General features: G+C 61.6%; 2 long non-coding RNA genes across 2 annotated transcripts in view; one reads left to right on the top strand and one right to left on the bottom strand.

Moving 5' to 3' along the window:
• LOC308199560 lies at positions 1-19,026 on the top strand. The gene is made up of 2 exons (XR_013954704.1): positions 1-8,215; positions 11,752-19,026. It is a non-coding gene; the product is annotated as an uncharacterized lncRNA (long non-coding RNA).
• The window catches only part of LOC308199558, a 22,697-nt gene continuing 2,085 nt past the window's right edge, over positions 7,290-27,901 (bottom strand). Inside the window, exon 2 of the long non-coding RNA XR_013954702.1 lies at positions 7,290-27,901. This is a non-coding gene — a long non-coding RNA (uncharacterized lncRNA).

Genomic DNA, 27,901 nt, shown 5'->3' with positions numbered 1-27,901 from the left:
TTATCGCATCCCTTCCTGCTGCCCGCCCTCAAACCCCTGCACCCAGAGGTGCTGCTGGCTGGGTGGCCCCAGCTGTCGCCTGTAGGTTCCCCCCCCCGGCACGGATTCCCCTTTGGTCCCCATCAGACGCAGCCCCATCGGTCCCACCCTGGGGAATGTGGGGTCCCTGTAAAAAAGGGGGGTTCACCCCCTTTCCCCTTGCAACCACCCCCCCCCCACCCTAATCAGTGCAGGGGGGCGAGGTTGCTCTGTCCTGGGTCCGGTGGGACCCCAAGCAGGACCCCAAGCTGAGAGCAGGGTCGGATGGCAAGGGAGTATGGGGCAGGGGAGAGGGGAGCAGAGCCACCCCAAAACCAGGAGGGTGTCCTGGAGCATGGTAAGGGACACGCTGGGACTGTCCCGAGGTTTGGGGAGCAGCAGGTACCCCGGCACCAAGCTTCCTGCACAAGCCGTGGGGTGCAGGCGGCTTTTTGGGAAGGGATTGCAGCGGGGGCCCACGGAAGCCCCACTTTAGGGTTTTACTGTGAAAGCCAAGCCCGACCAGCCCGGCTCGTTGCCTCGGCTGTGCCCCCCGCCTGGCAAAAAGTCACAGCCCCGTCCTTGCCCCCGAGCCGCTGCGGACCACCCGCTCCGATCAGCCCTCTCCGTGGCGGGGAGCGAATCGCTGCGCCGCCGCACGGCACGCCAAGCTGCTCTGGCAGGGAAAAGGTAAGTTAAACCTCCCTGCCTCTCGTTCCGCCAGGGAAATCTGCACAAATCCAGCGTTACCCTGGCGTTTGGACAGCCCCGGCCCCTGGCGGAGCCCGCGCAGGCTGGCACAGCCCTCCCTGGCCACCCGGCCGCCGCGCTGAGACCGTGCCAGCTCGTTTCACCCACGGCGAGCTATGTCGCAGCACGGAGAGCCTTCGTCTGCAGGAGGGAGAGGAGGAGGAGGGCCGGGGGGGGGCTGGTGGGTCGGGGGCCAGGCTGCCCCCCCGAATCCTGCAGGGGAAGCATGGGTGCTGGGTCATCGGCTACGAAAAGGGACAGCACGGGACACAGGTCCCCCCCGCCACCCCGGTGGCACAGGGGGGACTGTCGCTCAGTGGCACGGGGCCAGCTCATCGCACCCGGTCTCTGCTCCCCGCTTCCAAGCTCCCAGAGCTGGACTGGAGCTGTTACACTGGGACCACCCGTCCCCAGGTGCCGCGGACCCATAGGTGACACGAGTGGCGGCCCCCACGCCGCCTGTGGGGTGGCAGCAGCGGGAAGGGGCACGGCGCGGTGTGTCGGGAGGGAAACCGAGGCACGGGGGCCGCGCGGAGGGCAGCGCCCGGGTGGAGCGGGCACGGCGCTTCCCGGGAGGGCGGCAGAGCCGATGGCGGTGGAGATAACGCTAAAAATACGCCAGGCGCTTTGTTGCTGGCGACAATAGCCCCGCGGTATTTTTAGCCGTTGTGGCGTTAGCGGCGGAGAGACTTCTCCCGGCCCGCTGTCCCAGCCCGCCCTCGGTGCTGCCGGGCCCCCCGCGGCCCCCCGGGGCTCGGGGCTGCTTCCCGGTGCTGTGGAAACGGTAACGTTAGAAACTAAAACACAAACACCTCGCCCGCTGCCACCCCCGGCTGAGTCACGGCGCTGCCTGCTCCCCTCGCCCCTGCCGCCCCCTGCGTCCCCGCTCCCTCTCCCTCCTCCCGCCCCACCGCCCCAAAACCGGTGGCTGGCACCCCAAGGCCCAGCCCCGCTCCTGCTTTTGGGGGATTGCCCCCCCCCCCATGTGGGATGTCGGCTTCACTTCCCTCCGTTCCAGGACTCCAGGAGGTGGGGATTTATGGAGCAAACCCTGCTGGGTGGCATCGACGTCCCCAACCCCGTGGCATGGGGACACCCCTTGCTGCCCCACCGCAGAGCGCCAGACCCCGAGCGGTGCCCGGCTTCCTGCACAGCCCAAAGCCCTCGCCCCAAACCCTCCGGTGGCTGTGTCTCCAGCACAGCTTCCCGTCCCCAGCCCGCTGCCAGGGATAAAAATAACCGGGCAGGAGAAGGGAGAGGCAGCGGGAGCCGCAGCGCACCCTGCTACCGGGTCGCTCTGCGTGGGGACGGCCAGGCTGGGGGGCTCTGCCCCGGTCCCTGTCCCACCGAAGTGGGACAGGGTGCTCAGCACGGTGCTGGGGTCCTTGGCCTTGACACGGGATGAGAAGGGACCTGTCCCACTTTATGGGGGTAAAAGGGTCTTGCTGGCCCCCACAGAGTTTTTGGCATGGTTTGGGGGCGCTGGGTGGCTGCAGGGACAGCAGCCCTCCCTCTCCCACCCACGTCCCAAAGCCCCCAGCACCCACCAGAAACCTTCCCGGTGGGAAGGAGCAGTTTGTGTCCAAGGGACGGGACAGCGGCCGCGCCGCCTCCTCCCTAAAATCCAGCAAAGGGCTGCAGCCACGCCGGGGGCGGGCGGCCGCGGCCGTGCCTATGTTAGGATGTTCTGGTGCCGAGGGCAGATCGCGTCGTGGGCAAGAATTAATTAACGCTAAGCACTTTTGGACAGCGGCCCGGGCTCTTTTTGCTGTTTTCATTTCTGCCAGCTCCAACCAAGCCCTCTGGTGTCCGCTGGGTCCCAGGCCCGGGGTTAGCCCGCGGTGGAGGGGACGTCCCCGGCGGGGTGCACGCACAGCTCCGACGCTGCTCCCCGCTGCCGAAAGCGGCGTCTTCCCGGCCACACCGTGCCCGATCCCCCCACGCCACCCGTGTTGGGGACCGGGGAGCGGCTCCACAGCCCCCTCCTTTCCCCCTCCCCGGCCTGGCTGCCTTTAAATTTAGCTTTTTTCCATCTCCGGTTGTGCGAAGCCGGGCCAGCGGCCAAAGCCCTCGCCGCCCTGCGCAGGACGCGAGCCCCGCGGTGTGTGGGTGAGCGGGTGGCTGCCGTGGGTGTGCAATGTGTGGGCAAGCCCAATTTATTTAATTTAATTTTTTTTTTTGGGGGGGGGTTATGTGTGTGCGTGCTCGTGCTCGGTGCGTGCACGCGCACCCAGGATTGCGGGCAGAGGTGCACGCGCGTGGGGAGCCCCCCCGTGGGGTTTGGGGTGTGCTGGGGGCAGGCTCCAGCAGAGGGTGCCCTGCCTCCATGTCGCCCTGTGGGGACCTGATCCTGTGTTCCCGTGGGGGGGGACACGGGGGTGGGGGGACACGGGGGTGTCCCCAGCATGGGCTGGGGGCTCAGGGCTGGAGGCTTGGCCCCCCCTTCCCAGCTCGTTGCCACCAGGCTGAGACCTGAGCAAACTCATCACATGGGGACGCAGAGACGAAGGAGGTGGCTAAGAGCAAAGGGGGGGAGTGGGGATTTCTGCTCCGTGCCCCCTCCCAGCTGTGTGGGCTCCGGTGCCAGCACCCCCTGCCAGCCCGCCCCGCGTCGGGGTCAGCCTCAACCACCCTGCCAGCTCTCTTCCCACGTCCCCAGGGTCCCCAATACAAGGGCACAGGGGAGTGGGTGCCACACGATGGTCCCAGCCCCTCCCGGAACCAGCTCAGCCCCCCACCAGAGCAGGAGCACAGCTGCCCTCTGCTCTTCGTCCCCACGCTGCTGGCTCTGATACCCCCGGGGGGGCCACTTCTGCCCCAGCCCAACGACCTTGTTCCTACGTCCCCCCTCACCGGGACCCTGGCCGCTCCCGGTGAGCCGCAATGGGGCCAGGCAGGAGGATCGGGGCCGCCCGGGAGCCACCCCAGCCCCGCAGCACCTCCGAACCAGCCCGACCTGCCGGGGAGGCCGGACCTGCTCGGGGACCGGGGTTCCCACGGCTGGGGCCAGCGGGTGCTCAGCACGTCTCTCCCTCCCCTCCTCAAACCTCTCCCCGAGGATGGGCCCCATCCCAAAAACCTAAGGGACCTCCTTAGCATCCCACGTGCCCCTTCTCTCCCCACTCTGTAATGGGTGATGCTGCTGGGGTGCCCGTGGGGTGTACCCGTCCCCAGTGGCACGGGACCCGCAGCCCAGCATTTTTTGGCCACCCTGGGAAGAGCCATTGCGCCTTTAAGACAAAGAGCGGGGCACAAAGCAGCTTTGTGTCCCGACTTGCGAGTTTTTCCTGCCTGCTGCAGCACGGCTTTGTCCCGGGACATGTAGGGGCACGAGCACGGCTCCGCGTCACGGCGGCGCCCGCTCGACGGCCGCGCTGCCACGGTGCGCCCCGAGCTGGGCGCTCGGCCGGCCCCAAGCTCACGCCCCACAAAAGTGGATGGACCTAAAACGGGACAGGGAGCAGCAGCGGTGGAAGCAGCCAGACCCTGCTCCTGGGCACGGAATGGAGACCGGCCAGGGCATCCCCCTCCTGCCCTTGGGATGTGCCCAGAGGTGGGGCTGCAGGGGCACTTTCCCCGTGCCGTTTGGGGCAGGAGAGCAAGCCCCCTATCCACCCATCCATCTGTCTGTCCGTCCATCCGTCCCTGCATTGCTACCCCACCAAACCAGCATGCCCCAGCCCCAATTCACCCCCCCCTTCCCCAAAATTTGCCACCCCACTCCTCACGTGGGGGCTCTCCGGGGGGGTTCATCCCACCGCGGCGTGCGTGCCACCGCGGAGATGTGTGAGCGGAGAGGGCTGTCCCCATCCCCAGCAGCCACGGCCGGACTGGGACGAGCCCCTGGCTGTGGTGTGACCCCTCTTGTGCCCGTCCCGGCTACCCCGAAGCAGCCCGAGGTGGCCATCGCCGTCCCCGTCCTCGTCCCCATGCCGGGGAGGCCGCTCCGCGCGGCGTCCCGCTGGCCTCCGTGTTTTCCCTGCAGCCTTTTGTGTGCGTGGCGGCGTGGCGGCGCACGGGGAGGCCGCATGGCGCCCGGCCTTCCCCACCTCCGTCCTCCTCCTCCTCCTCCCCCTGATCCCCGCCTCCCCGGCCGCCATTTCGCAGTGCCGGCCTCGCTCGCTCTCCACATCATGGAGGACCAGCGCGGGGGGGAAACAAAGAGCCCCGGCCCGCGTCGGTGCCCCCGGCCCAGGCGCCCCCACGTCCCCTCCCGACGCGCGGCGCTGCAGCGAGCCGTGCCCGCGTGCGAGGAGTTTGCTCGGGCCTCAGCCTCGTGGCAAAGCTGCGGCGCTCCCTCCTGTGTCCCCCCCGCCAGCCCACGGGGCTCATCCTGCCCCGGTGCGGGGTCCTGTGGTGTCCCCGAGGGACGCGGCACGTGCACGGGGAGAAAGGGTGCGTGTGCACGCGTGTGCGCGACTGCAGGTGCTCGTGGGGCAGTTTGTGTGCACACACGCGTGAGATGGGGGTGTGTGCACGCGTGTGTGATCACGCACGCACATGCACAGATGGCAGCCAGCGCATGTGACACGTTTTGCACCGCACGTGTGACACCGCTGACGTGTGGCAGTCTGCTCGCGAGCGTATGCACACACACAGCCTGCGTGCGCGGCGCCGTGCGCCCACACGCATGCCAGGCTGCGTGTGCGTGACAGCGAGAACACGCGCGTGAGTGTGCATGCGTGTGTAGTTTGGGGTGTGCGTGGTGTGACTCCACACGTGGGGCACACCCACGTGGCACCCGCGCGGTGTGTGCGGGCTGTGTCCCCCCGCTTCCTCCCTGGCGTGCGAGCAAGTGCTCAGTGTGAGGCTGCAGGGCGTGCGTGTTCCGGAGGGGAAAGGGAGGGTGCGTGGGGGGACAGCCCCGTCCCCCAGGACCTGTCCCCCCGTGGGGACATGCAGCAGGTCCCTCGCTGGAGCTCTGACCCATGCCTTCACCAGCAGAGGGGCCAAAAAGATGGGGCGGAGGACACGGGGATGTGCCGGTGCCCCCTGCCCCTGGTGGCTGCTGCGTGCCGAGCGCTGCTCCGCTCACGCTCCCTTCCCCTCCCCGGCGCCTTCCAGCCACCGACATCAAGGCACTTTGCAGGCATTAAATATTCAGTTCCCTTCTCCTTCCCCTCCCTGCGAAGGAGTTCAGCATGGCAATGAACCCCGTGCCCTGCACCGGTGGGATTTGTCTGGGAGGAGGATGCTCCGAGCCAGCCTCTCGCAGAAGTCCCCAGAGGTGGCCACGGGGACACGCAGGCTGCTGGTGCCCATCCCCGCGGCCTCATGCCCAGGGTCACCTTCCCCCCTGCTCTCCTGTGCATCTCCCTGCTGCAGCGCGGGGTTCAGCTCTCCCCACGTCTCACCCCGGGCTTGGATCCGGCCAGGAGGTGTCCCCATTCCCCCAGGATCCCGTGACAGCGAGGACAGATGGATGGCAGCGGGAAGAGGTGGCTGCCGCAGCGAGGCAGGGACCGCATCCTGCCGCCTGCGTGCACAGCGCCTGCAGACGGGTTATGGCGAGGCCAGGAGGTGACAGAAGTGGCAGGGGTGCTTGTTTTTTTTGTTTTCTTTTTTTTGTTGTTGTTTTGTTTTGAGTCAGAAATAAACGTTATAGCTGGGGAAAGAGAAGCGAGTTCTTCTGGTTCAGGAGGGCCCAGAAAGTGTCAAGCCACCACGGCTGTCTTCAAAATCCTGGGCAAAATCCTAGCCCGAGGGGCTCTCCTTTTCCTTTTGCCTTCAGGTCTGTTTTCAAGCTTCCCTCTGAGACCGCAAAGACCAGGAACCGTGGGAGCCCAGATCCTGCTTGCGGGCCCACAGCACGCGGGGGACCAGGACACTCGGGAAAACACCGGGTCATGGGAATGTCACGCAGGATGCGCCCTGTGTGTCCGCGGCTTTTTCCACAAGGCAGAAATGCCCCGTTTGCAGGCTGGGATGGGAAATGTCCACTGCTGGGGGGGGGGGGGGTCACAGCCACGACGCCAGCAGGAACGGGCATTTGCGACCCCCAGGAGGGTGCTGGGGTATGGTTGGAGCAGTCCCGTGCCAGCCTGGAGCAGGGGCGCGCCATCGCGCCATTCCTGCGGCGTGGCATCATCGCTTTGCGCGGTGCCGCCGGAGTAATTGCAGCTGGGCTCGGCGCCAGAGCAGCGCTCAGCCCCCGTCAGAGGAGATAACTCCAGCCCCACGCATCGATATAACCCTCTAATGCTCAGCCCCATCGCGCTGCCCGGGGCCGATCCCCCTGGGGTGAGCCAGGAGGGGGGTGATGGGGGGCACTGGCGGAGGGGTGGCACGCAGCGGGCACGAGCCCAGCTCGGGGGCCCCCTTTTCCCCGCTATCCCGGTTTCACGTGGCTGCCCAGCTTCCCGCTGCAAAGGCTGCCGGAGCGTTTTAAAAGCGTTCTTTCACCCGGCTTCCTTCCTGGGAATAAACCACATCCTGGTGGTGCCGAGCGTCAAAAGCAAAGCAACGGGCAGCGGCCAAACGGGGGAGGCAGCGGAGCCGCAGCCTCCCTCCTTCCCTCCCTCCCAGCCTCGGCCTCATCCCCAGCCTCCCGGTGGAGGCGACCTGCCCATCCTGCCACGGGCAGGTCCCAGCCGCCCTCGCCAAAGGGGATGTGCCAAAATCCCGCGCGGAGCCCCAGCAAGGGGCCTCCCCCTGGCCTGGCACCGCTCCGGGCTTCGGACACGAAAAGGGACCCTTGGCCCCAGGCAGGGGAGGGACAGCAGGGCTTAGATCCCCCCCAGCTTCTTTCCATAGAGCCTGGAAAGGTTTTATCCTCATCATTGCGACCTAAAGCTCTTTCCAAAGGGTTGAATTTTTTAAAAATAAACTATTTTTTTTAGATGAAATAGCACAAAGCAAGTGCTGCTGCATCGCAGGGTGCCCGCTCGCTGTCCCAGGCCTGCACAGGGCGAGCTGAAGCCACCGTCCCTGCTGCGAGGTGGCACGGGAACACCACGGCAGCACCAGCTCCCAAGGGGATCACAGCCTGTCCTGCATGCAGGGCTTCTCCTTGTGGTGTGGCTTCTCCGCTGTCCGGTATAGGGTTGAGCTGCAGAGCTTCTGGCTAAAGGAAAGGAAAAAACTTCTCCCTCTCCCCTCCCGCCCCCAGTTGCGTACTTCGGCCAGCCCTGCTGACCTGAGCGTGTTTACAGATCCCTGCCCTCCTGTCCACCGGGCTGGAAATTTGGTCAAAGTTTATTAGGAGGGTACCAGCCACACGGACACGTGTGTGCGCGTGTAGGCAAAGCGTGACGGCGCGACCTTTGTTTTCTTAGGAAGCCGCTCTGGAAAGCGAGGCCACGAGCGGAGGAAGCAAACAGGCAGGAAGGGGACGCGGTGTTTGTCCTCCCAGCTGCGCCCTGCCTCCAGCAGGGGACAGCCGCTGGGAAAAGGAGGACACGAGGGCGAATGGCTGCGGCTGGAGCGAGGGAGCCCAGGGATTTGCGAGGTGGGCAGACGCAGGGGACAATGCCCCAGGGGGCGAAAGCAGGCGCTGTGTCCCACTGGAGCTGGGCCACCGTGTCCCTCCTGTGGGGTGAGGAGGGGACAGAGCCCGGGTGCTGCGGGGCACGCACGCTTCCTCCCCTGGGGCAGACGGAGCGACGCCGCCTGTACCCAAGCGAGGCAGCTGCCTCCCAGCCACCAGCATGTGAAATTACAGGTCCCCAGGACCTGCTCCCCTGGGGACAGCCACCACCAGCTGCACCCACCCACCCCGGGACACGTTTGTCCTGGGAGAGCAGCGGGGAGCCCGCACCCTGCTGGGGCGCTGCAGCCTCCCCAAACCCACCGCTGACCCCAAACGTGGCCAGGGAAGTGCAGGAGCTTTCGGGAGACCATACAGGGGGGGCCAAACCCTTGGACTTGCAAACCTCGCTCCCCCTGCGGCCCCCCACAGTGGGTCACCACCCCAAATCACCCCCAAACAGCCGCAGGACCCGGCTGTGGTGGCAGCAGCCACGGGGGCGATGTGGGGACAGCGGGGCCGTGCCATACGCAGGGACCAAGCCTGAGAGCAGCAGGGGCCCCGTGCCCAGCCCACGGCCGGGGGACGCGCGGTGCCGTGCCGGCGGGAGCCCGGCCAAGGCTCCCGGTGGGCACCAGAGCGGTGTCTCAGGGCCAGGACAGCCGGCCGCGGTGACTCAGAGGCGAGAAGGGAAATTCAGACTCACTCCCGCCCTCCGCAGCCCTCCGACCGGTTTCCTGGCTCCTTTCGGTTCGTGTAACAGCCCGGCCGCCTCCTGGGGCCCTCCTGGGGCCACTGGGCCCCCCCCCTGCAGGCACCGGGAGCCCCACAGCCGGGGCAGGATCCTGCGGTCAGCCCCAGCTCTCGCTCTTGCTCATGCGAACGGCCACAGCAACGGCTGCCTGCACGTGGGGGCTCGCGAGAGCCTTGTCCCCAGCCCGAGGGGACACTGGGAGCCCCACCGGGCGCATGGAGCTCCGTGGGTGCTCAGCTGGGTGCCGGTTGTGGGGAGCATCCCCCTGCAAGCACAGGGATGGTTCATGGGGACGGGGAGAGGCGGCTCCGCGGGGTGGCTGTGACCGACGTCCCCTCCATCCCCTGCCCACGTGGGGCTGGTGGCTTTGGCACAGAAGTGCCTCCGGGGCATCCAAGGTCGCCGTGGGTGGCTTCCCACGGAGCAAAGGTTGAGGCCTCTTCGCCTTCCCCAACACCCCCAGGTCCCTGCCACCCCTGGGGAGGGGACACAGGGCCATGGGCTGTGTCACTCCCCTCTGTCACTGGCGTGCCTTAGGGAAGCAAACAGCAAACCCAGCCAGGAGGGAGGGCCAAACGCCACGTGCCTGACCCAGCTCCAGCCGGTGCCACCAGCGTGTCCCTCCCCAGCTCCCACAGCAGCAGCACGGTTTGGGGACAAGCTGGCCTCCCCCTGCTGGGGCTGGGGACGCTGCAGAAAGTAACAGGGGCTGGATGCGGTGCCCATGGTGCTGTCAGCTGGCTCGGGACATTGCCGCTTAGCCCAGCACCGAGGTTTTTGGTTTTCAAGGACGCAGCGCAGCATGCTTTAGCCAGAAGGCAGGGCTGAGGCTGAGCTGGGGGCTGGAGGGGACCCCGCAAGGCTGTGGCCACTGCCCAGAGCCACCACTCGTGGCAGTGACAAGGCAGCAGGAGCTGCGGGGACACCCTGGGTCAGCTTCAAGCCACCCCCACAACTTGTTCCAGGGGGCGGCAGCAGCACGGAGCTGCCCAGCTCCATCTGGGGACACTGAGGCAGGGGCTGGCCACGCACGCCCCTCCTCAGCCCCCCAGCTCCCATCTCACACCAGGACACGCACCCCCAGTGCCCCCCCCCCCCCCCCCCCCCAGTCCAGCCACAGGGAGCAAAACCCAGGGGTGCACAGACAGCACCAGCCCCGAGCCCCCCGGCTTTCAGCGACCCCACAACAGCAAGAGCACCTCTGCCCCATCCCCGCAGGCAGCACGGTCACCACGCTGTCCCCACGGAGCCCAAACACCTCCAGCAGCACACAACACCTCCAGCAGCACCCCACAGCACCCCAATACACCCCGCATCACCCCAGCACACCCCCACAGCACCCCAGCCAGCACACCCCACCATCACAAACCCCCCAGGTGCAAAGGAGGAAGGAAGCCAGCCGGTTAGGGGAGAAAAAAAAATAAAAAAAAAAAATAAAAGAAACCAACAAACCCAGACCCAGCACAATTGCAGGCAGGGCGAGGCGAGCCGCCCCGCGTTTATTTGGGTGCAGGAGGGCTGGAAATACCTGCCGGCAGCCCGCCGCGCTCCCTCGCAGCCGCCCCGCTCGCAGGGCTGCGGTGCACAAAGGGCTCCGCTTTTCCAGCCCGCGGTCCTATATATTTCCCCCCAACCCCACCCGGCCCTGATTGGTTGGGCCGGGGCTAGGCAACCCCCCCTCATGGCGAGGAGGGGGGGGAATAGTAAAAAAAATAATAATAATAAAAAAAAAAATAAGGAGAAAGTGCAAATCGGTTCCATACACCAAAAAAAACCCCAAACACCGCAAAAATCCAGCCCCCTGTGGCCGACCCCTCCCCGGCCTCCGGGCCGGCCCCCGGCTGTGGTTAGGTCACGGCTTATTTTTCATTTTCTTTTCTTGTTTCGTAAGGTTTGGGGTGCCGGCGCTGTCCGGGGAGCTGTGTTTTCGCAGCTCGTCGGCAGGGGGTACGCTTGGACCGGCTAAGGCGGCCCTTTCGGCCGGGCTGCCGGCCCCCAGCCCCGTCCCACCGGGAGCTGGTCCCTTTCGGGACCCCCCCCCCGTTCGGATATTTGGGTTTCGTGGGCGCTGGGCGTGCCTCGGAGCCAGCTACAGCGAGGGAAGCTGAACCACGGGGGAAACGCTGGGCAGAGAGAGCCCAGGGCAGAGCCAGCACCCCGCTGCCAGCCTTCCCCGTCCCCATCCCGGGACAGCTTCATCTCTCCGGGGACGCAGCAAAAAGTTTTGGGGTGCTCAGCCCAGCGGCGGGGCTGGGGCAGTTTCCGTCCCTCCCATCCCCTGCGCTGCAGCCTGTGATGGCGCAGAGAGGATGAGCAGGGCTGGAAAAACAAATACTTTTTTTTTTCTTTCTTTTTTTTTCTTCGATCTTCAAAACCTTTTGGAAAGTTTCCTGCCCCCTGGAGCTCCAGCACGGGTGCTTTACAAAAGCATCCCGGGTTTGAGCATGAAGCACTCGTGACCTATTTTCTTTTCGTAGTATCTGGGGTGCACGCGTGGAGCATCCCCCCCACTGGGCTCCACTCCTGGCCACGCGGGGATGGAGAGCCAGCAGCCGGCGGGGCCCAGCGGGTGTCTGTGCATCTTCTGTCGGACTTGCCTTTATCCTCCGGGGGGGGAAACTGAGGCACAGAAGGTGTGCACCAGCTCCGGTCCCCAAAAGAGGGGTTGTTCCCATGTTTTATGAGCAGGTGCTGGGTGATGGGGAGTGCGGTGTGGCCGCCAGAGGAGGGGGAGACCCTCTGATTTCGTTTCCTTTTCCTACAGGGAACGTGACCCAGCTCTGTGTCTCTGCCCCTACCTTGCAGATAGGTAAACATGCACGGGGATTTTGATCAGGCTGGCTTCTCGGGACGAGAATTAACCCCGGGGCTGAACTGGCTGAGCTCTCAGAGCTCAGGGCTCCCCGACCGACAGCGCTAATGATGCCACTGCATCATCCTCCAGACTTGTTAAAACCCGCACGGTAACGAGATGGCCGTATGGATGCAACCGCACGGCCCTGCTGCAGCAAGCTCGTGTGAAACCAGCAGTGCTCAGAAGCCCACCCGAAAGCCTCCTCGGAGCGAGACGACACCTCCTCTTCTCCCCTCCTTCTGTGCAGGTCAGTCTTCCAGCACCGGTGGGACAGGATGCCAGCGTGTGAAGGGACCTGGGCTCTGTCGGGCACACGAAGGGAATGGTGGCATTTGCAGTGCCAGCACCTGGAGCAGCTTTGGGAAAGCACCGTCTCTCCTCCACTGGGGAAAAACGATTGAAAACCACTTCCTGCACACGTTTCACCTCGCCCGGTTCAAAGCAGCTCAAGCTGGGAGCTTCCCGTCACTTTTGTCCAGAAGTTTGTCTCCTCGGGTGGCTGCTGGAGGGGAGCTGGGGATGCTTTCAGCCCTGCCGGGAGCTCTGTGGGCGGCTGGGGAAGGTTGTGTAGAGCTGCCCCAGACTGCCCTTGGTGCTTGTAGTGCTGCAGGTGGACGTGAGCTGGCCCTGGAGGCCAGGGGAGAGCGGCTGGCATGGCCCCGCTGCACCAGAGCCGGTGCTTTGGGATGTCCCATCCGTCCCCGGGGCTCACCTCACCCCTCAGACCTTCACAGGCCGATGGAAGTCACCGGCCACGCACAGTAAGCTCATCCTCATCTGTGCATGGCCCAAAATGGGCTGAAGCCTGAAGGAGAGGAGTGCCACCAAAACCAGATGCCTTTCCTCTCCAGAAGATGAATCTCCCACAATAGCCCAGGCAACAGGGAGAAAACAAACACAAATACTGAGCAGTGAAAGTTTGGCTGCAGCATCCTGGCAGAGCGAACGCTCCCACTAGGGTTTGTTCCAGCCTTCGTGCGAAGCCCCCTTCCCATTAAACGGGGTCTTGGAGAGTCTCACAGCCCATGGGAGCTGCCTGGTGGGGCTGGGCTGGCTGCAGGAGGGCGATGCCGAGCCAGGAATACCTCACCCAAGACCTCGCTGCTTTTTCCAGCAAGAAATGTAACAGCACTGCATTGGTGGTGCGGAGGGAGCATTTGTCACGAACAATTCACGTGATGGCGCCGGCGGGGTGAGCAGGAGCAGGATGCCAGCACCCAGACCTCAGCGGCTCCATGCTGCTTGCACCCAGGCTCCTGCTTTTGCTGCTTTCGTGCAGCTGGGGTAGGCATCGTCTGTGGTTTCCCCATCATCTGTGGTGTCACCATCATCTGTGGTGTCACCATCACCTGCAGTGTGTGCAGCCAAGAGGCTGTCTTCCCTTTAGGATGGGGCATTGCCCCCTCGAGTGTTCCCCACACTGATCCCACGTATATTAAGTCCCGGGAAACCACGGGGACCCGCGTATTGAGCAGGTCGCTGGGTTTCTCCCAGCTGGCTGGACGGATCTGCCCCGGGTTCCCTTTCCCCACCATCGCTTGCCGCTGGTTGTTTCAGAAGCACCGCTCCGGATGCGATCCCCACCCACCGCTGCGTTACGTGCGCACGTGTCTCTGTGCGCTCAGCACCACAGCAGCTTCTCCTGGGCTTTCCTCCTGCTCTATTTAATGAGGCACCGAGGGACAGGGACAGAAACCAACAATTAGGTGAGCTGGAGGAGTGCCCTGCTTTCCTGGCCTCGCTGCTCTGAGCACCTTGGGAACCAACATCTCCCGAGACAGCAGAAGGAGAGGGAGGGAGCCAAGGCTCTTGGAAATACAGAGCAGAACAGCATCAGCTGGGAAAAGCAAGGTGCTGGGTTAAATTGTGCAGGCGATGCAGGTTAACTCTCCAGGAATGGGTGAACCGCTTGGGGTTTGCTCCTGGGCTGCTCTGAATCAGCAGGGCTGCGGGACCGTCAGCATCATCAGAACAGACGAACATCCTCATCGGTGCCCTGGGAAGTGCTTGGCCTGAGCTTGGAGTTGTCTGGGGACCACTGAGCTCTTGTCATCGGTGATTGCACGCCTTGTCCTTTCATAGCTGACATGGGATCGTCAGCTACCGCCCTCCCCGTAGCCGTGGGGTTACTGGCATCCTGCTGAAGGAATTACCTCCACCGCCAGCTGCGCGCATGGTCCAGCTGGAAACGGGCCCGAGCAGCCTCTGCCTCTCTTCCCGTTGCCAATTCGAGGCCTTGGAGCTGATCCCCAGCGTCTCCACGAGATCAGGTCTTGGCCCTGCTGGTAACCGTGAGCGCACAGCTCGAGGGGCTGCGCCAGGGGCTGGGCTCCTGGAGAAGACCCGGTGGGGAGCTGGGGTCTGGCTGTGTCCAGGAGGGGCTGGGGGCAAGGCAGTGGTGGCATCTGAGCCGGTGACAGAGGTGACCCTGACCCAAAGCCACCTGGAAGTGCACTGGGAACCAGAGGCCGGTACCTGCATCTCGCTGGACATCAGAGGCACTTCGAGACTTTCTTGGTCCTGGTCTTTCTGAAAGGCTCAGCATTGGCCTTGCCAAAGCCAGAGCTGTCTCCAAGAAGTTCCTGCCAAGAGGTTTTTTGGCCAAAGTCCTGGAGGCAGGATAAATCAGTCTGGATTTGCAAGCCCCAGGCGAGCGGCCGTGCGTGTGCTCAGACACGCTCCCCTAGGAGAGGCCACGTCTTAGCCGCATCCGCTCCTGCTGATCCCCCTTCGCTCAAGGTTGTTTCAGCCCTTCTCCCGCTCCTGGCTCAGCTCCCTTAGCTTCAAATCCCCTTAGGCTTCCACGACGTCCTCTCAGAGGGCTTTTCAGAAGGGTTGCGCCCCGCTCCCCTTGCCCTGGGGACACAGCGCGCAAGGGGGACGCGGGATAAAAGCACCCGTCTGCGCACACACCGAACGGCCTGGCAGTGGCAAGAGCCATCCCTGAAGGGCACGCGGCTCCTCAGGGGCTGATCCCGCCTTCCTCATCCCCTGGTGGAGCTGGTCTGGTGTCCCCAGGTCCACGTTCTCCTCCAGATGAGGCCGCAGGACGTGAGCCTCGCGTCCCTGCTGCTACGGAGGGGGTCTCCTCTCACGGGGAGGCCCTGGGGAGGGCTGGCGGGGAGGAAGATCCCAGTTCTGCCAAATTTCCCACCAGAAACAAGATCTGAAGCCATCCACGGAGCCTCTGCCGTCTGGGTGCATCGATCAGAGGCGTCTGATACATTATTCATCACCAACCTGTGCCGCGGCTCTGGAGAAAGTGGTGAGCAGACACTTCTCCTCGGGAAATAGGGCCGGGAGAGCTCGCGAGGCCCTGCCCGAGACCGATGGTGTTCCGAGGGAGAAGCCAGGAACCAAAGCACACCTCAAAGGCGCGTTGGGCACCTCGGGCCTCCCCAAGAGAAGGGAAGGGGACGGAGAGGAAGGCGATGAGGACACAGTGAGGACATCTGCATGGCTTCGTGCTTGGTTGCGTGATTCAGTGTGGGACTCACAGCCCCAAATAGGTGCAACCCCCATGGCTGGCCGCACCTGGAGGACTTTGGGGAGGATCCTATGAAAAGGACCGTCCTCCCCAAACGCCCCAGCAACCAAAGCATCTCAGCCCAAGCTGGAGAGCCCGTCCCGGGGCAGCGGGGGTCTGTGTGAGGGGCAGGGGGGGAGCAGAGCCTGCTTGTGCCTGCAGAGCCAGGCACCCCTGCTTGACTCCCTTCCAGAGGGGTGGGCGATCCGCACCGGGTTTTTCCCTGCCGTGGCTCCGGGGGCAGGGGGCGCCGCAGCTCAGGGCGCAGGCCAGGGGCTGCGGGGGCGCGGGGAAATCCCGGTGTGGAATCCGCCCAGGCCGAACGGGGTCTGTGTCACAGCGCTAGCCCACCCGCACCCCGCTCCCCCCGGCCTCCCCCGAGGCCTCCCCGTCACCTCCCGAGCCGTGCCCCCATGGGTGCCCAGCTCCTCCTGCACCCACCGACATCCCCGCTCGCCCCTCAGCAGGATCTAGGGGCATTCACGTAGGATTTGCAGAGAGCAGCCCAGCGTGGCTGTCCGTGGGAGCAGGGTCAGGGCAGCGAGGGGACGAGTGGCAGCGGCTCCCCCATGGGACCCGCTCCCCACGGCTGCGGGCACCCCCGGGAGCGGGAGGCAGCCGGGCGACACAGGGGACATCTGCCGGGCACGACGCCACCGCGCCGCGGGACCAGGGCTGGCAGAGATGCTGGGCTGGGGCGCGTTGGGCTGGGAGCGCCTTGGGTTGGGGGCTCAGGGGGGTCCAACCGGGGGCAAAGCGGGGCCAGGAGGACATCCACGCCCCGCATTTTCAAGGGGGAGGCCTAGCACCGGGCTTTACACCCCTGCCTTCAGCAGCAGCCCCACGGGGCCGGAGGGGAAGAGGCTCACCCCCCAGCCCTGCAACCCCTCGAGCTTCCTCTGCGAGGCCGCTGCTCTTCCTGAACCCATTTCCTCCCCTTCCCCGCGCCCGGGGTTGCTCTGGCTCTGCCGAGGCTGCAAATAACCCGGCCGGGCCCGGGACACTGGCTTCCTCTCTGCAAACACGGCCACTATAATTCCCCACGGGGCCGAGGTGGGCTCCGTACGGCTGCGGGCTCCTTCCCGGTGCAGTGCGGTGCCTCGCTGCCCAGCCCCGGCACTGGGGGATTAAGCTCTTTTTTTTTTTTTTTTTTTTTTTAAATAATGCTTTATTAGCTAAACCTAACGAGGCAGCGGTCGTGCGGGCCCTTGAGGGCAGGTGGCTGGGATTTATGACTGCAGCACTGCCGAGTGACCTGGCACAGAGACGGGCAGGGTATAAAGAGACCAGGGCACCTCGCGCTGCGGATACCCGCATCCCTTGGGGATGCTGGGAGCAGGGGAAGGAGCAGCAGCAGCAGCAGCAGCAGGAGGGAGGAGCGGGCAGTGCCATGCCCAGCACCGCTCACCGCAGCCCCGTTAGCGGGGGCACACGCTGGCAGCGCTCCCGCCGGAGCTGGCGAGGACGCTGTGCCATGCCGGGAGAGCGCCCGCGCTGCGAGAGGCACGGCTGGCACGGGCGAGGCGCCGCGATGAAGGGGCATTTCACTGCCCAGACGGCCGCTGCGCATGAAAAGGGCATTGTAGGGAAGCGTGCGTGGCTGGGGAGCAGCTGGCATCGGCAAAGCACCGCCGCCTCTTAAAGGCGCACAAAGACCACCGCCTCCAGCCCCAGTGCGCGGGTTTGCAGCTAACAGGGGGGGGTGAGAAGAGGGCAGGGCATCACTGGAGGCAGCACACATCACTTGTAGGGACGTGAGCACCCAGGGGACGTCACAGCCCTGCGATCCAGCAGTGCCGTGCCCGTGTACACCGTGGATGGCATGGAGCAGGGTCGGTGCTGCCCCTTGCTGCCCGGTGCCCCACGCTGCTCCCCACTGGGCGCATGGAGCCACTCCGATCTGCATAGATGGAGGGGATTTGGGGACCTATAAATGCCTCCCCACTCCCTTTTTTCTAAGCCAGCTGCAGGGATCCTCGGCCCGTGGCTACTTGCAGGACAAGGACATCTGCCCCCGTGCCTGCCCGCATCCCGCTGCGCCCCTGCGGTGAACACCCCCTGCCCTGCCCGGGGGGGGCAGCGTGCCCCCGCGCAGCTCTGCGTAGGCCCGGTTCACACCAAGGATCACAGAAGTTTCCTCCCGAAACTGGTTTCCCAACGGGCTCGGCTCACCCAGCGTGAAGAGCAGGCCGGGCACGGCGCGGTGCAGACGGCGCATAAATCACCCCGCGGCTGCTGGCGGGGGGTGCGGGGGCAGCCGGAGGGGACGTTTCTCCGAGTTTGCAGCTCGGGGCCTGAGTGCGAACCCACGGCCACGTTCGGCTTCAAAAAGGGACCGGGGACACGCAGGGGACATGCAGGGGACACGCAGGGGAAACGCAGGACCTGCTGGCAGCGGAGGAGAGGAGCCAGCTGGATGCTGCGATGTCCCAGACTACTGCTGCTGGCCCTGCCGGGGCCAGCCTGCCAGACCAGCGGGGACGAAGCGACGTGGGGCTTCGGGAGGGCACACAGTCCCCTCCGCGGGGAACCTCCACGGTTCTCCCCCCAGCCGGGAGCGGGGCGCGAGGCGGCCGCACGAGACGAAAGCGCTCGGCAGCATCCGCAGCAGCCAAGCTCACCAGCCTGGGCACGCCGCGCCCGCCGCCAAGCGCCTCTCTCTGAGAGCATGAAAAAAAAGAAACCCTTTGAGGAAAAACCGGGGAGCTCAACCACGCTTCTCCTCCTTCCCCTGGGGGCCAGGCCCCGCTGGGTGGCACGGAGGAGCCCCAAGGGGAGGCAGGCGCCGGCGGGGGCTCCTCCAGCATCCCCGGCTGGAAACGGAGGAGAAGAGCGGGGAGAGGGGGGCCGAGGCGGGGGTGAGACCCCCCCGAGGCAGAGGGGGATGTCCCCCTACCACCTCCCCACAGCTCCCGGGCCCTCTCCGTGCCCTGTTCCCCGCGGCAGAGGGCGCCCCGCTCCACGCTTGAGGCGCGGCTCCGGCGCCGGTGCCCCTTGGTGCGGGGGGAAGGCGGAGGGGATGCTCCGGGTGGGGAAGGGCACCGAGTCCTGCAGAGGGCACGGGGAGGCCGAGGGGAGACGCTAGAAGGTTTTGGCACCCCGAGAGGCACCGGGTGGGTGAGGAGGGGAGGCTGGTCCTGCTGCCGCCAGCAGCAAAGCGAGAGGAGACGGGAGGCGGGGAGGGTGAAAGGGGTGGCCGTGGGGATCCTCCCGGGTGCCCGGAGGTCTGCACGGGGCTGAGAAGCGAGTGGGCAAAGTTACGGCAGAAAAATCCAGGGAAGACTTGTACAGAAGCTCCGGTATGCCCGGGCTGCCTGGAGCACCTGGGCAGTCCCAGGTGTGGTTCCTGCTCCTCCCCGAGCATCTGGGGAGCATCCGGGTTTGGTTTCCACTGCACTTGGGGCACTGGGGGAAATGAACCCGTGGGTGCCCTGCTCTACTGCTCCTCTGCCCTCACACCGCCTGGATTTCACACTGCACTGTGTGCTGCCAAGCCTCCTTCTGCATTTAAAGCTAATGTGATTTTCGAGGCATTTTTTGCTCCTACAATAGCCCAGTTCCTCCCGCCCAGGAATACCTGTCCTGCCTGGCTTCTGGGTTGCTCATTTTCCTTGCATGAGCAAAGGACCAAGAAATAGACCATAAAAAAAAAAAACAAATGCCTGCAGCTAAACTTCTGTAGGAGGCCGGAATACAGAGGAGGTGGTTTTAGGGGAAGCTGGTGTCATAGGATCTGGATGCAAACCTCCTCCTTCCACCCCAGGGACAAAGACTCATGTTCGTGCAGAGGGAGGACCGGTGCCGTAACTGGGATGCTCCTGCGATTGCAGAGTGTGTTGACGCTGGGAAATCCCCAAAGCTCATTGCCAGATTAAGAATTAACTCCAGGCTGCAGCGAGAGGTTTCAGTGTCCCGATGTGGTTACCCTCAGGCTGCCCGTGGTAGCTGCTACCTGGGGTCAGCCCCCGCTGGCGAGGGGAAGGGAGAGCTCAGGAGGGAAGCAAAGCAAATGACTGAGAAACCTGCACGGTGCCCTCAGAGCCAGGCCTGATCCCGATGGCCCGAGCTCTGAGCTGATTAAGAGCAGCTTGATCTCTCCCCTAACGCCAGAGCCCGGTGTGAGCCACCCTCCCTTGCTGCCCGGGGAATAGGAAGGGTCCCTGGGGACAGCCCTGGGTGACAGAGCCGCCTTGCACAGGCAGGACGGGAAGCCGAGGGCTGGAATCACAGCGAGGAAGCAGCTCTGGCATCCTGACCCCCTCCCAGCTGGGAGCAGGACCAGATTTTGTGCAGCCCCAGGCACCAGGCAGCCTCAGCTGCAGCTGAGAGCTGGCTGCTGCCAGAGGGCATCAGTATTTCTGGGTGACAAGGCGCGGTTGCTGTCCCCTGTCCCAGAGGTGGCTGCCTGTCAGTCCCTGCAGGGCTTCTGCAAAGGGGGTTTGGGGCAAAAGCTCCGATTTTTTAACAGAAAAGATTTGTTGATGTTTTCCTTGCGGGACTGTCAGTGGAAAAGTTTCCCAGGCTGGAAACTTTGCCAAAGCACAGGGGGACAGAGATGGGTGAGGGACACCCCCAGGGCTGCTTCACCCCGAGGAGGAAGGAACCCACAGAAGGCCAAGCTGACCATCTCCTCGGCAGCCCTGGGGCTGCCAGCCTCTCCTGCTTTTCCTTTCCCTCTGCTCTTCCCCCCTTCCAGCCCCAGGCAAAAGCCCATCACCTTGGCCTCCTGGCTGCAGGGCTGGCAGCTCCCCACACACCTTTGCCAGCCCAGGGTGAGGGATTTGTGCTGGAAATGACCTCTTCCAACCATCCTCTTGCCCCACAGCCCAGCCAGGTGGCTGTTAAAGACCACACAGACCTGGAGCTGTGGGCGCCCACGGGGTCTGGTTCATTGCTGAGACACCTCGGAGAGGTTGTGGCTTTGGGGACCCCCCTAGAAAGCACAGGAGAAGCGGGGGATGCTCCAAACCAGGAGGCCAGACTTAGAAGTGATGCCATGGGCGTTTGGAGGAGATGAATTATAGGCTGGGGAAGGAGAATCAAAGTCTGGGGCTGAGAGGGCAGAAGTAAAATGGGGGATATGTAAATAGCCTGCGATCTATAAAGCATGCTGTGCTTTCTCCTGGAGGAAGGGATGGGAGATGTAGCAGTGCGGCTGGGAGGGATTTTGAAGCCATCTGGAACGTCTTCACTGGTAGCACACACCAGCATGGTGTGCACCCCACGAAGAAAGTCCAAGGGGTGTTTGTAGAGACTCCTCCAGCCCTAAAAGAAAAAGAAGAAGGTGTCAGAAGAGAGCTGCTGTGCTGGTTTTGTCAGGGGACACCCTGGGCTGTACGGCTACACGCAGACTGCCGCCGACCGCCGCAGCTTTGGGACGGGCTGGTGGCAGTCTGGAGAAGGGCTGGGCTGACAAAGCAAGGCAAAGCCGCCGAGGAGATGAAAGCAGTTCAAACACAGCGCGTTAGGAACAAAACGAGCCCATGTGGCAAAGGACATGCCTGGAAAATATTCGGTCCGTGTACGCCAGGGTTAGACGCGTGCTCACCGAGGCGGGGGCACGGGAAGCCCTCCCCGCTGAGGACCGACCTGGTGTCACCGGTAGGGAGACAAAGCCACCGGCGTGGTCCATGCGAGGGGAGCTGTGGCCTGTGTGGGGAGGACAGCGTGCGTGAGAGCTGCGTGGGAGGGAGTGCTTTACAGAGGGGATGCTTCCTGGGCTCAGACCCATCGATAACCACGAGTGCAGGATCTGGGACGCACATGGACCGAGGCGCTAACGGCAGCGCTCGAGAGCCTCCTGCCTGCGGGCCTGTACCAGGGACTGAAGTAGGGAGCAGGAACGGCTTATTCCTTAAGCATTGTCCCGCCCTCAGGGGGACGGGGATAAAACCCAGTTGTTCTCAGGAGTTTCACTTGGGAGAAGACCATCCTGAAGGTTTTGCACATCCACGGGTGAAACGAACAAAGATCGAAAGTTGCCACGACTTGAAGTAAAATGTGACACGGAAAGAACCATGCAGCACACAAAATAACGTGAGCCTGGGTCTCGTTATGTCGGATAGTGAATTAGTCGCTGGGCTGGAAGTTTGTGGCTGCCTAAGGACTAGTCGGCACGGCCTGATCCCATTTGTTCTGGGCAAGAAAAAGGACACTTCTGGCTCACTTGTGCGCCCCGTACGTGCGGTGCTTCATAGGGTTAATTTTCTAAGGCTGGGAGAAAGTAGGAGGGAAAGTGGTTGGGAGGAATAATTTAGAAAAATGTGAGAAAATATTGCGAGCTCTTTAGAAAGAGTTTTTGATAGCTGGCAGGTCACAGTGCAAATGGAGAGGAAACAGGTTTGGCTACGAGCCCATTCTGATTCAGTGGCAAACTGGAAACCAAAGAGCCGCACGTCACAACTGGAGGGGAGGGAGGACACTAAAAAATCCGTCAATACAAATGGAAACTTAGGAAATTGATTAGGGAAGCTAAAAAAAAAGCAAGGAAAAAATCCACGTCAGGCAGGGGCAAGGACAACAGGAGGGACTTGCAGGGAGATGCGGAACCAAAGGTATGGAAGCATCGATGCAGTCTCCACCTAACACCATGGAGATGATAAAACGAACAAAGATATGTAGAAGTTGTTGTGCTCAGTAACTAATTCCATTTGGAGAGCAGGAGGGGGATACGCTCATATCAGATGAGATACCATCCAGACCACTGGAATCTTGGAAAGATATTAGAGCACACTCAAAAGTAAACTCGCAAGCCCAGAAGAGTCCTTCGAGAGCTGGCAGAGGTGTCCCGCGTTACTGATCTTTATTTGCAAGAAGATCAGAGAAATGCTAATGTTTTGCCAGAATTTCTAAACAAGGCAAATGAGATCACTGGATAATTCAGACCTGTTAACCTGGCATCATGCAAAATAGTGGAAGAGAAACTGAGCTTCAACCGACACTGAACTAACAGGCAAGAAAATAAATAACGATTTGCCCTCTTTTTGTGGCAACAAGGCTTGATACAGGAAAACAATCCTGGGTTGTGCTAGTGAAGTCACTGCACGACCACAACATCGTTCCTGCGAACTTTTCAACTGAGGGCCCTGCTATAGAAAAATCTGTTGTAGCCCACAATGAAATATTTCCTACCGGAGCCAGCTGCAGATGGGCCTCAGAAGTAGCTGGTCTCTGTTGACAAACAGGAGTCTTTCCCACAGGCTTCCCCTGGAAGGGAGATGCTCTGAAGCCTTCTCACCGCTGATAACGCCGGTGCATGGCAGGAAGATGGGCAATGAGATAAGGGCCTCATGGTCCTGCCCAGTGGTTTGCTCCTCCGATGAACTCAACCCCTTCAAACCAAACGTCTTAGCAAGTCAAATGCAAGGAGCAAGGAGCGGGTTGTGGACTTCACATGCCAAGTGGGAGGATGGAAAGTTCAGAGCGTGCAATTTTTGGATATTTAAATAGGGAGCAAGTGATGCAAGATGACATCTCCTCTGGCTATGACCTGGCTGATGCAGAAGTCCTGCCCGTGTTCCTGTGTTTTGTTTTGTTTTGCTTTGCTTTGTTTTGTTTTGTTTTAATGAAAACATGAGAGAAGATGTAGAAAAGGACCACCACAAGGAAGCCAGGTCATGGGAGGGAACAAGAGCACACATGCCTAGTCTGGTTATCTAAATGAAAAAGAAATTAAGAGAGGTGTATGAGTGTTTTCCTAAGGCTGCAGGAAAGCTAATTTCAGTTGTTGTAGGTAACACTGAACATTTACAGGGGAGAAACCAACCAGGTACAAACTTTGCAGCCTGCTGCTGCCTCGAAGGACGCGTTCTAACAGAGTAAAACCTCCAGCCGCTTCTCATCGTGTTCCCAATCTCTCTGGCTTGGCAGAAGGAAGATGCATCACAGGTGTCGGAGACCTCACCCTGGGAAACAAAACCCTCAGACACGCCCTTTGATCCCCTACAGCTATCTCAACGTACGTATTCGTCTCAGCGTACCCCAGGCAGGCATCCCGCAGCACATGCTTGGGATACCTGCCTCTGCTCATTGCCCTCATATCAGTTCCGCCTTTGCCGAGGCATTAGGGCCACGTAACGGATCGTTATCTGTGTTTGATCTCCGAATTATCTTAAAGTAGTCGGTGTTAACGCGGCCGGACTTTGGTAATGTTTTATGAAGATAGCTGATGCTAAAATATCCTTATTGCTCCATCTACACCCATTTTAATCTAGCGCCTTTTACACATTGAGAGATTTATTGTTTTACCACTCCATTAACAAAATCATACACCTTAATCTAAGGTCCTAGACTCTTTTCCCTATACTAACTGACAAAACCCTTAACTAGGTCTCTCTGGAGCCTAATTGCTTCCATTTCAATGCTAAATGTTTTAACATAGACAACAAACCAATGGCTAAATTCCAAAGCCAGATAAACCCACACAGGAACGATCACGCTTCCTCAACGAGGAGCACATTTAACCATCAGAACCAAGCAGCTACGGGATAAAACTCTGCCGTTTTATCTCCCGATCGAGACTCGATTCCTTTCCGGGAGAGGCGTCGCTGACAAAACCCAGATTTGGCATCTGGTGTAGGAGCAAGTGGGCAAAACCCGGTGGGCTGAGGTGGGAGAAGAGCCACGTGGAGGGGTGACCGATCATTCCCTCCTGATGCCCCCGGCTGGGCTGCACCTCCGTCTGCTTCACCCCGACCCGGGGCTGAGTGAGTGGCTCCCGACACCAGGGACAGAGCTCATCCAGCCTGTCCTCCTCTCTGCCCTCAGGTGGATCCCTTAATATGCGGTGTGAGGCAGTCAGAGAGCCAAAGCGTGGCTAACCCAGCCCAGCACCATCGGATGCCTGGGACCGATCCGATATATAGATCTTCGACACGTGCCTGGAACTGCCACAGACCCAAAAGACTGAGCGGGTTATTACAGTAGGGCCTTCCTTGGGGATCTCAGCTTGGTGAACTCGTTCTTTCTCTAAATCCGAGCCCCTGGCCTAAGGTCTCAGATCACCGTGCTCGAGAGAAGTCCCCTCCGCTGGCAGCCTCGTGGTAGCTATGCCAGGATCATTTTCTCGCAAAAAACCCCACGTGTCGTGCTTCACCTGGAAGCATCCCTCAGTAGGGCTTTGCTCCAGCTGGCAGGCCTCGCCTTGTCCCTCTGGACATGGCCACATCTCTGCCATCTCGCCCCTTTCTCACCACCATTTCTGGCTGCCCCACAGTGATGCGGCAACCTGGACACGAGGAGTTTTGCCCTGAGGAGACAGCGGCGTTGCCACATTTATCTCCGGCGACTCATGTGGAGTACGTCAAACCTGTCCTGCGCTTTCCATGCCAGCATCTCAGGGCTGGAGGCCTGCTGAGGGTGAATGCTTTGCCTTCCAGGCTGTTGTGGAAGTGATCTTTAAGTCTTTGGCCCTTGGTTTCCAAAAGAATGGACTTTTATGTCTTTACTGAGGCGAGGTCAAGCTCTCCTTGTCTTTGGGTTCTCCAGGGTGTGAGACAGGTGGGGGGGGGGCATTAGCTGCTGCTTTGACGCAAAGCACTGAGGGCACCCAAAGCACTGAGGGCACCCAAAGCATTGAGGGCACCCAAAGCATTGAGGGCACCCAAAGCAAGGGATCATCTGCTAGGATCACCTCCCTGAAGCACGGTGACACCAAAGCAGGGCTCTCACCCAGGCTCGGCACTCCAGCAGCACGTGGTGCGGGTGTGCGTGCCTCGGGGGGCAGCGCGGCCCCCGGGCCGTTAATCGGCACCAAATGTGCATGCGAGCAGAGCGAGCAGGGGGAGAGTCTTCGTCAGACGACAGCGACCGCCGTTGCGGAAACAGCCTGGCTATTGTCTGAGAGCCGTTTTCCCCTCACCGTTTACTACTTTTACTGCTAGTCTGGCCTGGGAGGCTTTATTGCTCCAAACGGAGCCGGGAGTTTGCTCTGAAGCCAACACGAGGAGCATCTGAAAGCCTTACATCTACGTGTACGTGTGTGAGCACACCTTTGTGCGTGCACACCCACGTGCGTGGGCACAAGCACACGTGTGAGCACGCGGGCACTGACCCGGGCAGAGGTGTTCTCCTGCGTTTCAGTTCTTGTCCAGGCTGGCAGGAGGAGGCTGAACCCTGGCCCCTCCTGCTGCTTGCTTGCAGCCCTCCCGTGGCCTCGGGAGCGGCAGCAGGCACGCCGGCCGCACCACGCCACGGTTCTGCCGGCGAGGAGGCCTTTGAGAGGCCGGGATAATGGCTAATAGTGCTGTTTTCCCCTGCTCTGCTTTCCTTCAAGTGAATTACCAGGGCCTTGCTGGGAATTATCCTGCCATTACCCGGCGCTCTGGGGAGCTGCCAGTGATTTACTTAACAGCAAACAACACAAAGAGCCGGACACGGCGGGAGCTACGCAGCCGAGCAAGCTGGGGAACGTGCGAGTGGAAGAAAAACCTTGTAGGAACCACCGGGGCACGGGACTGAGGCCGGAGATGGGCGCTCGTTACCCCAAAGCTTGGTGGGCACAAGACCGGGGCACCCCACTGCAAGCAGCAGGGCTGTGGGCACACCTGCTCCCTTGCACACCCACTCCCTTGCACACCCACTCCCTTGCACACCCACTCTCTGCTTGACATTTTGCACCCCTCTTTAGCATGCCAGGACAATTTGTTCCTCTGGAGCCCGGCTGCGGGTGTGCTCATGGTGTGGAGACGAAGAGCAGATCCGTGCTGTGCCTGGGGACAGCGCTGCCACCAGGGTAGGGGACAACAGCCCCCAGGGAAAACCTGCTTGTCCCCAAGGCAGCCCCGGTTCCCAGGAGATGGAGCAGGGGCTGTGGAAGTGCCCCCCTGGGTTAGGGCCGGCGGGAGCAAGGAGGAGGCAGAGGGAAGTGGAGGCAGGTGAAGTGCCCACCAACAAGGCATCCCTCAAAGAGGTGAGCACTGCACCTGAGAAATAATGGAAAAAAGAAAAAAACTTTGGGAGGAGGAAGAAAAAAATACGTGTTTTTAGAGCAAGGATTTTCAACTTTTTCCCATTTGTAGTTCTCCAGAAATGTCCTGCCAGGGGTGCGGGTTCCTTCGGAACACAGCAACAACACCCCCTGGCAAAATGCTCACTGGCCCCGGTTGCCCTTTGTCACCAGCGGTCCCTGGGAGGGTGGAAAGGAGAGAGGAAGGGGGAAGAGAGCAGCCTGCTGCTGAAAGGGGCGGCTTACATATCCCTCCCTGAGATCCTGCGTATCACCGGTGTCTCCGCTGAAGTTACAGGGTGCCTGAGCATCCTGGCTTAGCTGGGGACAGGCCTGAGATCCAGGCTTGTCCCAGTGTCCCAAATGACAACCTTGTCCTGGATATTAGAAATGGTAGCCCAGACAGTGCCTCCTAGGCAGGGATCTTCCCTGTGTTCCCACCCTGGTTTGTAGGGCTGTAAACACAGCCTCCGTTGGCTCCCCAGTGGAGCTGCGTGACACAGGGGGCCACACACCCACCCGTGACCCACGTGCGTGGTGTTTCCCCTTATATCCCACTTAGATCTGCCTCGGGTCACAGCGGTGTAAGGAGCATCCTAATCCCAGCTCAGAAAAGCCCCCCCTTGAGTCCACACGGCCATGAGATGAGACAGCCAGATCGGGGTGAAAATTAACCCCCCGCACACCGAAAAAATAAAGGGCAGGATTTGTTCTCAGCCCGAGCGGTCCCCTAAGCTGACCCCTGCTGCAGAAGCCAGCCGCAAGGAGGCAGCGAGGCCAGGCGAGGCCGAGGCTCCTCTTGGCAGCCGCGCAGGTTTCGATCAGCTCGAAGCCATCGTGCGATCGCTGCCTGAACTTCCAGTGACTCATCCAGAGAAGGGAAACTTCCTGGCTGGTGTGCTCCAGCATTTCTGGAAAAACTGCTATATTTGGCGTGGAAAATAGGAAGGATTCCTCTGGCCGCTTGAAATGGGAGCAGCAGAAGTGACTCAATGGACAGTTTAAGAGCGCCGAACAAGGGATGCTCCCCAAATTATTCCTCGCGGCTCTCCACATCGTGTGTTTCGCCCACAACGGGCTCAGCACCGCGCACAGGACGACCCAGGCTCCACCAGAAGCTGGGATTTCTTGCTGCGAGAGCCACCCCACGGACGCACTCTTGCCGTGTGTTATTGACTCTGGACCTTTTGGGCTGCTCCCCGTCTGTTTACCAACAAACGCGGCTCCCGAAGGTACGGCATCGTGCTTATCGCTACACGTTGACCCAGCGTGAAAAATCTGCCAATTTCTGTGTTCGTGACATCAGTAGCTAGAAATGCGTTTCTTGCCGGCTTCAAACACTTTCAACTGTTTCATCTAGTATGCTGGGAAAAAAAAAAAGAGAAGAAACTACTCTTCTGTAAATTACTGAAGTTGGTGGAGGGGGGGCTATTTCAGAGGATTGGGAATGGATTCTGCTCCTCTCCTCTTCTTTTTTTTTTTTTTTTTTTTTTTAATACTTGTCCAAATGGTTAATCAAATAGCTTGTTCATTAGACTCCTGAGCTGGTAAATGAAAATTGTTATTAACACAGATCATAACGGCATCAC

The sequence above is a fragment of the Anser brachyrhynchus genome (assembly GCF_964034855.1).
Source record: "Anser brachyrhynchus genome assembly, chromosome: 9".
Classification (NCBI taxonomy): Eukaryota; Metazoa; Chordata; class Aves; order Anseriformes; family Anatidae; genus Anser; species Anser brachyrhynchus.
Note: the sequence above shows the minus strand (reverse complement) of the source record. Positions and strands in the feature narration are given on the sequence as shown.